Below are 16,676 nucleotides of genomic sequence, written 5' to 3' on the forward strand. Positions count from 1 at the left end.
CAAGCATCTCAGGCAGTCACCCCATCCCTGTATCCCCTCTCATACCACGTGGTTGTTTTAAAAGTACTCATATGTTTTCCTATTTAAAAATAAAATTGGAGAAGATGTGAGGAAAGCCTGTAGTCTTTCCTGCCTTTCACCTAGAAACTCTACCTCTGTGACTCCACCCACTGAGAGGAATGGAGACAAGGTGACAGGCACAAGATGATGACCATTTACAACAATGAAACATCAGAAAAACCAGTGACTGACATGAGCGGATATCCATCCACATTAGGCACAAACAGGCTCCAGGAATGAATGAACTGCCGGTTGCAATATTTCACCGAGCTGATGAAGCCCTGGAAGAACTTTATGTCAAGACATTTGGAGGCCAGCTCCCTGGCCAACTGACTGGGAGAGCCATATTTGTACCCCTTCTAAAGAAAAGTGACCCCACAGAATGCACACCTTATAGAACAATATTACTGACTCCATAAGCAAGTAAAAGTTTGCTGAAGATTATTCCAAAACAGCAGTAGCAGTCCATTGACAGGACTCAGGCTGGATTCAGAAGAGGACATGGAACAAGATGTGTCATCGCCGGTGTCAGATGAATCTTGGCTAAAAGCAGAAAATACCAGAAAGATGGTCACTTGTGTTTCATTGACTGTTCAAAGGTTTTTGACTGTGTGGATCATAACAAATTATGGATAACCTTGAGAAGAATGGGAATTCCAGAGCACCTCATTGTTCCTGTGGAACCTGGACATGCATGGATCAAGAGACAGCTGCGTGAACAGAACACGAGAATGGCGCATGGCCTAACCTCAGGCGAGGTGTGGCCAGGATTGTATTCTCTCACCACACTTACTCAGTCTGTGTGAGAGAAGAAGCCGGGCTCTGGAGAAGAACAGGGCATGGCGGCTGGAGAAAAGGCTGCTCACAGCGTTCAGTATCAGATGACACACGCTTACTTGCTGAGAGTGAAGAGGACTTGGAGCACTTGCTGATGAAGATCAAGGATTGCAGCCTTCAGTGTGGACGACAACTCAGTATAAAGAAACCAAAAACCCCCACAACTGGACCGATAAGTAACATCGCGATAGACAGAGAAAAGACTGAGCTTGTCAAGAATTTCATCTTGCGCATGGAAACAGCAGGCCAGAAGTCAAACAATGTAAGGCACTGGATAAAGCAGCTGCAGAAGACCCCTTGATTATGTGAGGACTAAGGTGCACCTGACCCGTCATGTCACCCGGTCGTCTCACATGCATGTGAACATTGCGCATCTGATAATGGTCACAAACCTAGCAATGTTTGCAAGGATGGTGCAGGGCCTGGTCAGTGTTTAGTTCTGTGGCGAGTACAGTCACTATGAGTCAGGACCGACTGGTTGGCATCAAACAACATGGTAAAAATATATGCTCGAATTTGACTTCCATGACAGAATGGTGTCTACATTAAATGCTTGTTTCCTTGTGAATTAGGTGGAAGTTTAGATTACAGGGAGGTCATCCAATTTTCAGAGGGTTGCATCCAATAGTCCATGCACAGTTGTTTGAGCTCATCCATGGCCTTCTCGTCTTGTGTCATCAGTTCTCCCACGTTCTCCCTGTTTCCCGTTTCCAGTCTCCCTTCTCTAATCCTCTGTACTTTGTGGGTAAATGCTGCCCTTGCAATTGTACATGGCTGACTTCTAACACGGGGGTGAGTTCAGTTCTGGTCATCGCTGGAATGCACTTACGGTCTAGCAGCCAACCGAAGGAGGATGGTGTTTACTTACCAAACATTATGTCACTCGGCTATGTGCAGGCACTGTGTTTAGGGTTTATAAATTATTAACTCACCCACTGCCCCCAGCAGCTCTGTGGTCATAATAGAATCCTCTTTTTTGCAGGTGAGGAAACTGAGGAATGAGAGGTGGAGTAACCTGCTCAGTCAGGGTCCCACCTAGGAAGGGGCAGAGCCAGGATCCAAGGGGAGACTGAGGGCCCTAACTCCACCTTATAATAAGTCTGCTCCACTGCGCCTCTGAACATCTGGACACATGCGGGCTTGCACCAACAATGTCGTACATTTTACATCATTGGTGTTACGTGTTGCTGAGGCGCTGCCAACTCAGAGCGATTCCATGCACAACCTAACGATACACTGTGTGGTTCTGTGCCGTCCTCCAACCAGGGTGATGTTTGAGCCCATTGCTGCAGCCAGTGAGTCAGTCCATTTCATCCAAGGGTCTCCTCTTTTTTTCACGGGCCCTCTACCTCATCTGAATGACGTCATTCTGGAGGGACGAGTCCCTTCTGATGACACTTGTAAAGTAAGTGAGATGAAGTAGTATTCTGGATGTACCCCTCCCAACACATATTTGCTCATTCTTCTGGAAGTCTACGAGACATTTAATATTCTTCACCATTACTCGAAGGCATCAACTCCTTCTCGGTCTTACTTATTCTATGTCCGGCGTTGCATGCGTGAGATGTTTGAAAATGCTATCGCTTGCCTCCGTGCACCTTCGTCTTCAGAATGACGTCCCTGCTTTTTCAACATGTTAAAGGAGCCTATTCCAGTAGATTTGCCCCGTGCAGTTCTGCATTGTGTCATTCTAGCTTCAGGCTGCGGAAATTTCCATCGACTGTGGATCTGACTAAACTGAAATCCTTGACAGCTTTCATATTTTCTCTGTTTATCATAATGTTGCTGTTCGGTTCATCTATGGCGGGTTTCTTCTCCTTTTCTTTATGTTAAGATATAATCCAGGCTGAAGGCTGTAGCCTTCGATCTTCATCAGTGCGTGCTTCAAGTCTTCTTCACGTTCAGCAAGCAAGGCTGTGTCATCTGCATATCACAGGTTGTTAACGAGTCTTCCTCCAATCCTCAGGCTGTGTTCTTCATGTAGTCCAGCTTCTTAGGTGACTTGCTCAGCTTATTACAGTATGATTTTTTTTGTTAAGCCTGGGAACGTTATTGGAAGCAATTGCACCAAACATTACTAGAAATTGCCTCTGGACAATGAAATTAATAGTGCTTTCTTTATTTTATGATGCCACATATTCATTTTATTATCGAGAAAATAGAAAAAGAAATCTGATCCTTGTAACCCCTTCCCAGTGACTTGAATTTTTCTGGAAGCATCTCTCATGCCTCCCCAAAACTTCTCTTACCTTGGATGAGTGCTTTTTCTGACCCCTTGTCTTCACCACCCTGGCGAAGAAATTACCAATCTAATTTGTGATTGGAGTCTTATAGCGCAGTGCCCAGAACACCTACAGACCTCGAGGGGCGGGGAGGGGGCATCTGACCAGCACTGAGAGGACAGACCCTCCTTTCTGATGCAGACACTATTTGGACCAGAGCGACCTCAAACTATGTTCATTTCTCCAGACCACCAGAAACTACAGCTCCTCTTACACATGCGCAAGTCAGGCAAGTGCGCCAGGGCCTGTGCGTTTGGAATTAATGATCCGAACCCAACAAGCACAGGCCCTTACACTTCTGAACGCAAGTTTTGAAAACTCCACAAGCAGCACAGCTGGCTTAGAAGTCACAGAAGCCAGTACCTCGTTTCTCAACGACCCCTGATCATTCCGACCCAGGGTCCTTCCCCAGGCCCTCCCTCAGTTGCTCCTTTGGGCCTCAGAGCTCATCTCCTTAGCGACAGCTCCCCTGACCACTTAATCCACAGTGGCCCCTATCCTATTACATTATTTATTTTTTAGCTTTTCTGTGAAATGAAACACTCGTGTTTCTTCTGTATTCTGGTTCTCCTTAAGCATGCATAGCCCTACAAGAAATTCTAGGCAGCTCGGGGAAAGGTCTGCCGTCCTGAAGACACTGCCCGGCACAGAGAGGGCGCCCACAGCGAGTCGTGGTACGTACCAGCGAATTAGTTCATTAGTACTGGAGGGCTGGCACTTGCCAGTGAAGAACTTCCGAGTTGGTGAACCTGGGCTTTCTGTACCTGGCTCACGACCTCCGGCTGTGTGACCGTGAGCATGTGGCTTCACCGGAGTCCCCATTTGTGAAATGGACTGACATAGCTCCCATTTCTTCGGGTTATTGTGAGAACGAGATGAAAAGTAAAACGTGCCTGGCCACGTGAAAGGTGCCCGGGCATCTACATGGCTTACGTTTTAAAACATAATGATTCGTTATCATTTCTCCGTCAGGCGAAGGTCACTGCGGTTGCTGGCCCTAGCACAGCACTGCCGGGGGAGGGACGACATCCTCCCCAAAAGCGACCCGGGGAGATTGTGTCACGTGTACAGGAGATGTCCTGACCTGCGGCCTCGTCACACAAAAAACACCCTGGCCGTCCGGTCCTGGTGACCCATCCCTTCCGCAGCCTCCGTGGCTCGTTCAACAAGCTGCCAGCGGACTGACCACACCCAGAGATGACGTCACGCGCACTGTTCGCCCGGGGCGGGGCCGGGTCCTCGTTGCCAGGCAACAGAACAGCTGCCTCCCTCTCCCCATCCTCCCTGCGCCGGGGTGGGCGGGTTCTGGGTGTACCCACGCAGGAAGGTCAGGCTCTGGATGGTGGGTCTGTGGGCAGCGAAGGGAGAGAAGGCGCACTCCACAGGGCCGAAGGTGCCTGTTCAGGAGGGTGATTCTCCAAGACCCTGGCCAGAAAGGACTTGAGCATTCTGGCATTTGGAATCTTCACTCTGGAGTGAAAGGCAAGCGCCCTCTGAAGGGAGCACCTTGTAGGGCAACTTCCCAGAGGGCACCAGAGGAGGCTTTCTCACCTCAGCGAGTTATAGCTGGCAGAGCCACAGGGTTGCTCTGCGTTGGCATGGAGTTGGGTTGGGTTTGGGGTGCTTGATGAGAAGGGGCCTCTGGCTGAGAACAGGGCCAGTGGGAACAGGCTAGGAAGCGCCCAGGAGGGCTATGAGAGGTGAGGGGCCAGCTGAACTCTGTGGCTGTTGAATGTTAGGGGCACCACGTGGCACTGATAGGGAAGGAGGTGGCTCAGCCTGGCTCACTCCCATGGACTCTTTAAAGTTTGGCTTCCATGTCATTTCCTCAGGCTAGTCCTCCTAGTCCCCCAGACTAGGTTGTTGTGTTAGTCTGGGTAGACTAGAGAAACAAATCCATGGACACACATATGTATATAAGAAAGAGATTTATATACAAGAGCAATTGAACATTGAGAAAACATCCCAACCCAGTCCAGATCTAGTCCATAAGTCCGATATTAGCCCATATGTCCAATACCAATCTAAAAGTCCTCTTCAGACTCACAAAACACATGCAATGATGCCAAATGTAGAAGATCACAGGCCAGTGAGTAGAAAGCCCTTGGATCCAGTGACATTGGAAACATCTCAGTGTTGACAGGAGTCTCTGCATCAGGGTGGGTCCATGTGTCTTGTCAGCTGCTATGTCTCCCAGGGTGTGGCAGAGAGAAGTGTCTCTAGCCTCCAAGGAAGAAGTACCGGATTTCCCAGAATTCCCAGAAGGCCATGCCCACATCGAGGTCTCATTGGCTATGATCTGATTGACAAGCCAGACTCCACCCCTACACTCCTAATCCTCAAATTGATAGCCGATGATCTATCTACCACATTGTTCATACGTGATACCATTGCGTGCGCTCTGACTCATAGTAACCAGTGGAACAAAACAGTGCCCTGTCCTGAGCCAAGCCCAAGTTAGAAAGCTCCCTCCTCCCTTAGACCCTTTCTTAGCCCCACTCTTTATTCTTAGCCCTTCTCACCTGGAGCCAGGGCAATTGCCATGGGAGCTGGGATCCCCTCTCCCTTATCCACAACAACACCCCCCCCCTTCTGGGAGGGCAGTGGGCCACTCCGCATCCCACCACTGTGTCCCAGCACCTAACCCCGTGCCTGCACCTGGAAGGCAGTCCGATAGGTGTAGTGCTGATGATTGGACAGGAGACTAGACCAGCAGAACTGGGCGGGCACAGCACAGCTGCACAGCAGCCCCCTCTCACTGTGGCTTAGGCAGACTGGCCCCACTTGTTGCATGTGCACGGGCCAGGGCAGCTGGTGTCTCCCAAAGCTCCGTGTTGTCATAGCATTCCAGCTGCGTCATGCGTCACCGTCATCCCTCTTCCAGAATGAAGTCACCTCCCTGGAATCCCTGGGGACCCACAGGACAAGGTGCCGCATACCGATGAGGAGCCGAGCAACGCACGTTTGGTTGAGACTCACAGTAACTCTGTGGAACAACGCCAATTCCTTTTGTTTTGGTTTTGTCTTGTGGGTTTTTTAAATCCAAAGAATGCAACCGAGGCTCAGGAGGTGTTAAATAACTTTCCACAGTCGCTGAAAAAAGAAACAAGCTGACATTTGAACCCATGCATGTGTGACTCCACAGTCCATGTTGTTTCCAGTGTACCAGTCTCTGGTGGGGCAGTGTTGTGGCGAGCCACCAAGACCCTCCAGAGGAAATCCCCGTAACTGGCCTCTTGAGGCAGGACTATGGGCCTCCAGGCCCACAAGAGAATCAATGGCTGTGGTTTCCGGCCACAGGGGTTTATTAGGTTGTTACTCTACTTTTTAGGTTTAAAATTCTCCCTAGTGACCTACACGGTCACTCTGAGTCGGAACGTCTCAGATGGTGAGATGAGTTTTATCACACAGGGGTCTATGCACTCGTGCCATTTGCTAACATGGGGATGCCCGAGTTCGAGAACTAGGAGTGTGTGTGTCGGCATGTTTTCACTTTTCATCTCTCTTCCCGTCTTAGGTACTCAGTGCTGCTGTCACAATAACGGCACACGTGTGTGGCTGCAGAACAGACATTTCTTTTCTCACGAACCTGGCGGTTTACAAGCCAATTCAGGGACTCAGACATGTCCACTCCTTCCCTGTGGCAGCCCGGCCCAGGGCGTTCCTGGCTCCTCGGCCTGTAGGGGATCCTCACAGGACGTAAGTCTTCTCCCCGCTGCGTCTCTATGTCTATTCGGGCCATTTTAGAACTCGAAAACTATGTGAGTAAGTTGAAGATCCACCCAACGTACATTGACAGACCACAAGGGCACTCACGCTATGGTGCCTGGAACTGCTCACTGGCGGGTCCTTCCGCGTGGTGGTGGTGGTGGAGATGGAGGTAGTGGAGGTGGTGACGGTGGTGGTGGAGGTGGTGGTGGTGGTGGTGGTAGAGATGGTGGTGGTGGTGGTGGAAGTGGTGGTGGAGGTGGTGGAGTTTGTGGTGGAGGTAATGGTGGTGGTGGTGGTGGTGGTGGTGGTGGTGGTGGTGGTGGATATAGTGGTGGATATAGTGGTGGAGGTGGTGGTGGTGGTGGTGGTGGTGGTGGTGGTGGTGGTGGTGGTGGTGGTGGTAGAAGTGGTGGTGGAGTTGGTGGTGGATATAGTGGTGGAGGTGGTGGTGGTGGTGGTGGTGGAGGTGGTGGTGGTGGATATAGTGATGGAGGTGGTGGTGGTGGATATAGTGGTGGAGGTGGTGGTGGTGGTGGTGGATATAGTGGTGGAGGTGGTGGTGGTGGTGGTGGTGGAGGTAATGATGGTGGTGGTGGTGGTGGTGGAGGTGGTGGAGTTGGTGGTGGTAGTGGTGGTAGAGGTGAAGGTGGTGGTGGAGGTAATGATGGTGGTGGTGGTGGTGGAGGTGGTGGAGTTGGTGGTGGATATAGTGGTGATGGTGGTGGTGGTGGAGGTAATGGTGGTGGAGGTGGTGCTGGTGGTGCTAGTGGTGGAGGTGTAGGTGGTGGTGGTGGAGGTGGTGGTGGATATAGTGGTGGAGGTGGTGGTGGTGGTAGAAGTGGTGGTGGAGTTGGTGGTGGATATAGTGGTGAAGTTGGTGGTGGTGGTGGTGGTGGTAGAAGTGGTGGTGGAGTTGGTGGTGGATATAGTGGTGGAGGTGGTGGTGGTGGTAGAAGTGGTGGTGGAGTTAGTGGTGGATATAGTGGTGGAGGTAGTGGTGGTGGAGGTGGAGGTGGTAGTGGTGGTGGTAGTGGTGGTGGTGGTGGTGGTGGTGGTGGTGGAGGTGGAGGTGGAGGAGGTGGTGGTGGTGGAGGTGGAGGTGATGGTGGATATAGTGGTGGTGGTGGTAGTGGTTATGGTGGTGGTGGAGGTGGTGGTGGTGGTGTATGTAATGGTGGTGGAGGTGGAGGTGGTGCTGGTGGGGGTGGGGAGGCAGCTCAGGGGAGATGGATCCTAGATGTGGGCCTAGAGAACGGTGAACAGAGGCGCATGAAGCTGACACCTGCCCAGCCATTCAAGCCCTCCTGTCGGCCTAATACTTGTATTCCTGGGAGGAGAGGAGCTTGGCTTTCGTAAAAGGATAGTTGACCAGGGGGTTGGAAATAAGGCCGTGAGGAATGGGAATCCCAGAACCCTTCACAGCTTGTTTTCCGAACATTGACTTGGGCTCCTTCCTGTCGACCCGGCACACGGCACAGGAGGCAGTAGTGTGAACAGCGCAAGGACACACACTACTGGGTTTAAATCAGGAAAGGGGGTGTGTGTGTGCATTTCTTTCAGCACAGGATTCAGTCTGTGAAGGCAATCTGAGACACAGACTACGTAAGGAAGAAGGGAAGATCTGGATGGAGGAAGGCTCTCGGACAGCCCGGGATGTGCAGGTGCCACGACTTTGCAGGAAGTGAAGATGACTTGGAAGAACCATACTTACTAATGACGATCCGGGACGTCAGCTTTCTGTGCGATTTACACTTCAGCGTTAAGAAAACGAAACCTCTCACAACCAGAACAAGAAGTCCATCTCCTGGTACACATAGGAAATATTGAAGTAGTCGGAGATTTAATCTTGTTTGGATCTCTAATCAATGCCCATGAAAGCAGCAGTCAAGAAATCAAACATGACATACTGCGGTCAGCAAATCTGCTTCGAAATACCTGTTTACAGGGTGCAGTTGAGCACCAATGAAACACACAACTTTCCTCTAGTTCTTTGGTGCTTCCTGCATGACCTCAATTCTGCCTTACAAATCGGATTAGACCAGAGCATGCACACTGCTACAGATAAGAGCCAAAAACACAGGAATCCAGGATGGATAGATACCCCCCCCCCCCAGGACCAACAATGAGAGTAGAGATACCAGGAGGATTAGGGTGGGAGGGTGCGGGGAATCAATCACAAGGATCAACCTAGAACCCCCTCTCAGGGGGGACAAACAACAGAAAAATGGGTGAAGGGCGACAGAGGACAATGTAAGATATTAAAATAATAATCTATAACTTATCAAGGGTTCCTGGGGGAGGGAGAGTGAAGAAATGAGCTGATATCAGGGGCTCAAGTGGGAAGAGGATGCTTTGAAAATGATGATGGCGGCATATATACAAATGTGCCTGACACACTGGATGACTATATGGATTGTGTTAAGAGATGTAAGAGCCCCCAATAAAAGTATTTTAAAAAAGAAAAGAAAAAAAGAAGAAATACCTGTTTAAAGTATTTTTTTAAAAAGGCAGCAAAAATGCCATTCTAAAGACTGTTATAGATCGAATTGTGCCTCCCCCAAATATGTGTCAACTTGGTGTGGCCATGATTCTGAGTATTTTGTAATTACCTCCCATCTTGTGACCCAGTAGCCTGTGTTAAATCCCTACCTCTATGAAGCTAACAAGGCAAAATTAGGGACTTACATTAATGAAGCAGTACGAGTACTATAAGATTAGGTTGTATTTGAAATCGATCCGTTTTTCTTCTTTTTTTAAGATATGAAAGGGTTAAACAAGTAAGCAGAGGTCAGAGTTTACCACCACCAAGAAAAGCTGGGAGCAGAGTAGAGTCCTTGTGCTGGGAACCTCCCAGACCCAGAAGAAGCTTGATGCCAAGACACATGGAGCTCTCCAAGGACCAGCGGGCCTGCAGATGCGGAAGGAAGCAAAGACCTTCCTTCCCTCAACTGCCAACCCACAGCGGGAGAGCGCCTTCCCCTAAAGCCGGTGCCCTGCATTCCAACCGTCAGCCTCCTATGTTGTGAAAGAATAAACACGTTTGTTAAGCCATGCAGCTGCGGCCTTTATGCTATCAGCACTCTCATGACTCAAGCAAGGACTAGAGTGCACCTGGCCGAAGCCAGGGCGTTTTCAATAATGTCATGTGTGTAGGAAAGCTAGGCAATGACTAAGGAAGGCTGAAGAAGAACCGATGCTTCTGAATTACGGAGTTGGTGAAAAAGTACTGAATCACCACAGACTGCCGGAAGAACCAACAAATCTGTCTTGGAAGAAGTACAACCAAAATGCTCCTGAGAAGCCAAGATGGTAAGACTCACATCCTTTGGGACCATTTCTGGAGAAGGACATCAGGCCTGACAAAGGAGAGGGTCGGTGAAACAGAAGAGCCTCCAGGAGACAGTGTGACACAGCGGCTGCAAGAATGGGCTCAAACAGAACAAAAATTGCTAAAATGATGCGGATATGTTTCCATCTGTCATATATGAGGTCACTGTGAGTTGGAACTGACTGCAGGGCACCGAACACAACCCAGCAGCATGACCTAATTAACATGACAATGAAAACGATTTCCAAATAAGATTGCCCAGAATACAACACATAGTTGGGGTGGGATGGGGTGGAGATACATGACCTTGCGTATTAGTCTGGGTACTTCAGAGAAACGAATCCACAGAAACTCATGTGTAAGAGAGAGTTTTATATAAAGGGTAAGTGCACATCAAGAAAACATCCCAACCCAGTGCTGCCCACTCCCACAAATCCAACATTAACCCATTAACCCATATGTCCAACACCAATCCACAACACAGTGATGCCGACTGCAGGAGGAAAGCAGAGCCAGTGAATGTGTAAGCATCTCAGCGCTGGCAGGGGTCTCCACACAGGTTGCTCCAGCACCCAGGGTTGCATCAGGGTAGATCCATGTGGCTTCATCTCAGGGATGTCCTGCAGGAAGTGAGCCTTCCCAGTTAAAGCAGGGACCTGGCTAAGGCAGCTGCACCCTGGTCCGACCATCAGAAAGCAAGAGACCCGAGAGCTCGAAAGGCGAGGCTCACCGATCTATTTATCCCTCCGCCCTTCAATTAACCCCACATGTATTTATCAGCCAGGTTGGCACAATAAACTAACTCCCTCCCATTGCAACTCCATGCAGACACTTCTTTACTTCTTCACTGTCCAATTGCCCAAAGGACCATTTTAAGTATAAAAAAAGATATACCAAAGGGTAGCTTATTATTTCATAAGTTAATATTTAAATAATAATAATAAAAGAGGTACACAAACTAAATTCTAAGGGTTTAAAAATACTAATGAAAAAATATTAAATAATTGCCGACCAAAAAAAACCGTAAAACTGTTAAAGATAATTACACGTTGCCTCTTGATTGGCATCCTCACTTGCTATCTTCTTTGTTTTATCTGAGCATCACTGGCTGTGCGATTTCCCCTTAATCATCTTTTCACTGTAAACGTAGGATCTTATTCCTTTAGAGGGAGCCCAATTCGACAGCACTCACTGTGTTTGATGTATTAGAAACAGACAACTTCTGGTCTCTGAACATGTTATATTCAGTTTTGAAAAACTTGTTTCCACTTCAGTTGAACTCACAGCAACCATTCCGACAGTATTTTAGCTCTTTGAACACTTTCGGGAATTACATCCTTCACTCATAACGCCTCATTGGAACTGGGGCGTCACACAAAGCTGGGACATGGCAGCATGCCACCCCGTCACCTTTTCTCTTGACATTATAAATTTGCTTAGTGAAGTAACAAACGCAAGGGAATAAAAACGCAGTATTTTCATCAAAAACTATAATGAGTTTTACGAAATAAATGTTACAAGCATAGTCCTGTCTAAGTTTTTAGCAGATATAGACAGAATGAGCATGGCTGTTGCACAGGTGAACACTTCAAACGTGTAAGGAATGTAAATATGTGTTTTCCACATTGGGAGACTGCCCAGCCACCGCCTTAGAGAGAACCTTGCTGACACGTGCCATTTGACCAAGTGGTTTGCCAAATTCAACAAATAAATTAGGTATCAGTGTTGAATCCCACCACAGTCTCAACTCTGTTTTTGTAATGCAAAGAGCCATATAAACTAATAAGCCTGGCTCTGTTTCAATAAAACCTTATAAAAAACTAGAGGTAGATTTGGTCTGTGGGCTGTATTTTGCCAACTCTGGATTTAGAATTGTCGGACTGTCCCAGGTCGTGGAGGGGCCGCAGAGTGGTTATGTGCCGGGTGGGCAGCTAACCACAGGTTCGAAACCACTAGCCCTGCTCTGAAAGAAAGGGCTTTCTGTTTCCATAGGGGTTATAGTCTCAGAAACGCACAGGGGCAGTTCTAGCCTGTCCTGCAGAGTTGCTGTGAGTCAGCATGGACCCGGTGGCCGTGAGGTTGAGCTTATCCTCTGGCCTGTGGAAGGGGAAGTAGTACGGAACCAGTGTGATGTGAGTACACAGGATGAGGTGGGTAGTATATACAGGATGGCCCAGCAATAACAATCCCTATAGAGTATTTTTTGTCCAAATTAAGTGAGCAATTATAACCACAGATCTACTGGTGTACTTATTTATCATCACCTCTGAGAGACTACCGCCTATGTGTTCCTTCCCCTTGTAAAGACTGTAAGTTGAAGCTCAGAAGGTTAAGAAGCACCTTAGGTAGATAGACAGACAGACAGACAGACAGGCAGACAGACAGACAGACACATACAGACGGATGCTGTTGAGTAGACTCAACTCACGGCCATGTATGAGCCACAGAGTAGCATGTGCAAAGGCGTCTCGCTCTCACGGGCCTTTGGCTCATCGAATGTGATGTTCCCCTCCCACAGCTGACCAGATGGCTTGTCCAAAGCAAGAGAGTTGGACTGTAATCTGTTACGTACCATATGATTTTCTTTATTTTCCAAGTTAGTAAAGCCTTTATTAACTGGTGGTCAAGGGACTGCTGGAGTCTAGTCCTCCCAAGACCCCGAGTGCTTAGAGTGAGAGGTTTTCATACTATGAGATAAACAAGGCATAGGGAGCTGGAGGCATGTAACTGTATGGGAAAGGGAAACGGGTGCGAGGGCAGGTGATGTTATGAGATTGGGAAATATGCGACCTTACAAAAATAGAGCAGGGGGTTTAGACACATCATCAGCGATTTCAAGAATAAATGGCAACAGCTCAGCAGTTACAAAAAACAGTGTTACAAGAATTACTGTAGCTGCAAAATGTCCGGTACAAACTGGCTACACTCAGGCTAATTACTACGGCGTGGTTACAATGTTAAAATGACTGTATCAAGGTTCACGGTCACATCACGGGTACATTGGGGTTAATTGTGCTGGGTTGCTACATATATTCCTTTTGAAGTACTCCTGAAAACTTGATTTCCTCTACAAGGAGGTTTCAAAAATTTTGTGGAAGAATTGAAGTCTCCTCAGAGCAATCAGAATTGAAAATTTTGAAAAAAGGAATGAAGCTCACTCCTGGGAGCTGATTCCAACTCATAGCAACTGCCCCTGCGAGTTTCCCAGATTATAACTCTTTATAGGAGTCGAGCGCCTCTGCTTGGAGTTTATGGTAAATCGCACGGTATAGTCCCTCTCTCTAGCCTCAACTGGGATCCTGTTATAATAACTGGTGGTTTGTTTCACTGCTTGCTTAAAAACAGAGAAAGAAACTATATGAAAAGTCTAAAAGTATTATATGAGAGATTGTATTTTTAAAAGATGGCTGCCAATCTAAGAACTTTTAAAATAATTTTATTGGGGGCTCGTGCAACTCTTATCACAATCCATACATACATCTATTGTGTCAAGCACATTTGTACATTTCTTGCCATCATCATTCTCAAAACATTTGCTTTCTACTTGAGCCCCTGGCATCAGTTCTTCATTTTACCCCCCCTCCCTCCCTGATCCCCCCTCCCTCATAAACCCTTGATAATTTATAAATTATTATTTTGTCATATCTTACACTATCTGACATCTCCCTTCACCCACTTTTCTTTTGTCCGTCCCCCAGAGAGGAAGTTATATGTAGATCCTTGTAATTGGTTTCCCCTTTCTATCCCACCTTCTCTCCACCCTCCCAGTATCGCCACTGGTCCTGAAGGGATCATTTGTCCTGGATTCCCTGTGTTTTCAGTTCCTATCTGTACCAGTGTATATCCTCTGGTTTAGTGGGATTTGTAAGGTAGAACTGGGATCACGATTATGGGAGGGACGGGGGGGGGGGGAAGCATTTAAGAACTAGAAGAAAGTTGTATGTTTCATCGTTGCTACACTGCACCCTGACTGGCTCCTCTCCAACCCTAGAGCCTTCTGTAAGGAAATGTTCAGTTGCCTACAGATGGGCTTTGGGTCCGCACTCCCCCTCATTCACAATGATCTGATTTTTGTTCTGTGATGCCTGATACCTGATCCCTCTGACACCTCGTGATCCCACAAGCTGGTATGGTTCTTCCATGTGGGCTTAAAACAATTCATTTTTAAGGTTCTGCTCCATGCCCACCCTCATAAAGAGATCCCTGAAGATATGGGTGCTATCGCAAAGTGTGGTGAAGAAACAAGATACTGCCTATTAGAAATAGCCTTTGGAGTCTTAAAGGCTTGCTTAAAGCAAGCAGCCAACTAAGTGAGCCATCAACTCGGTCTACATGGAAGAAGCACACCAGTCTGCATGATCCAAGGGCTATAAATAAGTCAGGGACAATGCCCTGCTTTGACAGAAAACAAGGACTAACCCCCCTGCTTCTGCTTCTGTAACCCACTTGCTGACCACTAGCCAGCACCATAATGGTTTTCACTGGCTAATTCTTGCCATTAGATTGCTAGGCCTTTCCCCTAGTCTAGTAGTATCACTGAAACATGGCCTCTGCTGGTATTTTAATTACTGGTGGCATAGGTTCCAGCAATACACAGGCAACACATTATATCACTGTGGAATGACATATTGCCAGACAGGTGGTAGCACACAGTCTTGCTGAGCTACAATTTGAATGATCAGTGTACCTGACTCCTGAGCCTACCATCCTCACCACCAAGCCCACTGCCATGCTCATAGTGGCAGGGGGGTGCTTCCCCACCTGGGCTGCTGCTTTCCTTCCTGGGTACCATGATGAAATCCAGTGCGTCACCCTTGATCTTCAGCAGGCTAGAAATCCCAACCTGAAGGGAACTAGCACTTAGCCTGGTGAAACCCACCTCCTAAAATGTCTCAAGCCCTTAAAGATGAGAGAAATCTTCCCACCTCTTACTAGACATGTGCATTTTTTCTTCATTGAGAGCACTTCTTCATATCTGTGTGCCTTCTATGGGCTTTTGCCTTACCTGATTTTCGAGCGTGTTTGTGTAGTACAACCTTTCTGCACCTCTGCTGCCTCCACACTAGAAGCGTGCATGGCCTCGTGCCCTCGTCTGAAGTGCTCATTAGTCCTTCAGTGGCCGTCTTGTTGGTTTTCACAGACCACATTTTTCTGCCTGCCCTTCAAGGACTCCTTTTCTCTGAGCCCCATACATGCCCACCCTACCTCTCTTACTTCTCATCCACTCTGTTGGCCTTAGGAACCTCTTAAATGGTAATGACCCAACTCTAGCTCCACTCTGGGTCTTATCCAGCCACCTGCTGAGTCGCTCCACTTCAAACTCAAGTGATCCCATATCTTTCCTGGTCCTCTAGACCAACAGATCCTCCCTGCTGGGCCCACGCCCTGTCTGCAGTTCACACAGTCACCTCACTCTTTCACAAAGTCACCCTTGAGCCTTCCCTGCTCCTCATACCCTCCCCTGCAGCCTCCAGCCAGCTCTGAAAATTGCTTTAACGTTCCCTTTCCAGATTTTACCCCTGGGTGATACAAATGGTTCATTGACTGCTGACCCAGACACTGGAGGCTCAAGTCCTCCCCTAAGTGTTTGCAGAAGAAAGACTTGGCCATCTTGCCTACACTCAGCCATGGAACACCCTATGGCACACAGTTGGGCTCTCACACACAGGGAGCCCCCAAGAATCAGAGCTACTACAAGGTCTTAAACCCTCACCCCCAAATCCAGCCTACTGGCCTTTGCACTCTTAAAGCTTCCACCAGCTTGTTGTTTAAATGTGTTTCTAAAAGATAAACTCCCCGGTGTCACATTTCAGAGCCTTGGTGGCATCGTGGGTACTCAGTGGACTGTGATCCTCAAGACTGGCAGTGCAAACCCACCAGCTACTCTGCAGGAGACAGACCAGGTGTTGTACTCCGTAAAACAGTTACAGTCCCAGAAGCAGCCCTGACCTGTCCCACAGGGTTGCTTTGAGTCGCATGGACTCCATGGCAGAGTTTTCTTTTGACATCACTCCTCTGCGTAAAGACCATGCTCCAAACTGCCTACCTAATGAGGTCACTTATTTGGCAACACAGTTCCTAAAACTCCATAACGTTATGTCCCACCAGTCCCAGGCCCCTGCCCCATCACATGAGCCTTCCAGCTCCTGCAGTCACTACCACTCAAAATGGGGCTCACAACACCTATCATTCGGCTTGACTTTTTTAAAAATCTGGAACCAGAGACTTATAAAATGTTGCAGCAAACACTAGTCATACATCCTCTGCCTGCCTCAAACCCATCTGAATGTGCTTAGCTTTGCTTTACCCACCTCCACCGCCCCCCCCAAAAAAAACAACACAAAAAACACTCCCGTTTGGATCATGTGCCATATTTCCCTATCAAGTTTGGTTGCTTCTCAGGGTCTCCTAGAGAAACAAGCTGGGCGATTCCTTCATTCCGCCCAATAGAGGCACAG

This window comes from Tenrec ecaudatus, chromosome 14, assembly GCF_050624435.1.
Source record: "Tenrec ecaudatus isolate mTenEca1 chromosome 14, mTenEca1.hap1, whole genome shotgun sequence".
NCBI lineage: Eukaryota > Metazoa > Chordata > Mammalia > Afrosoricida > Tenrecidae > Tenrec > Tenrec ecaudatus.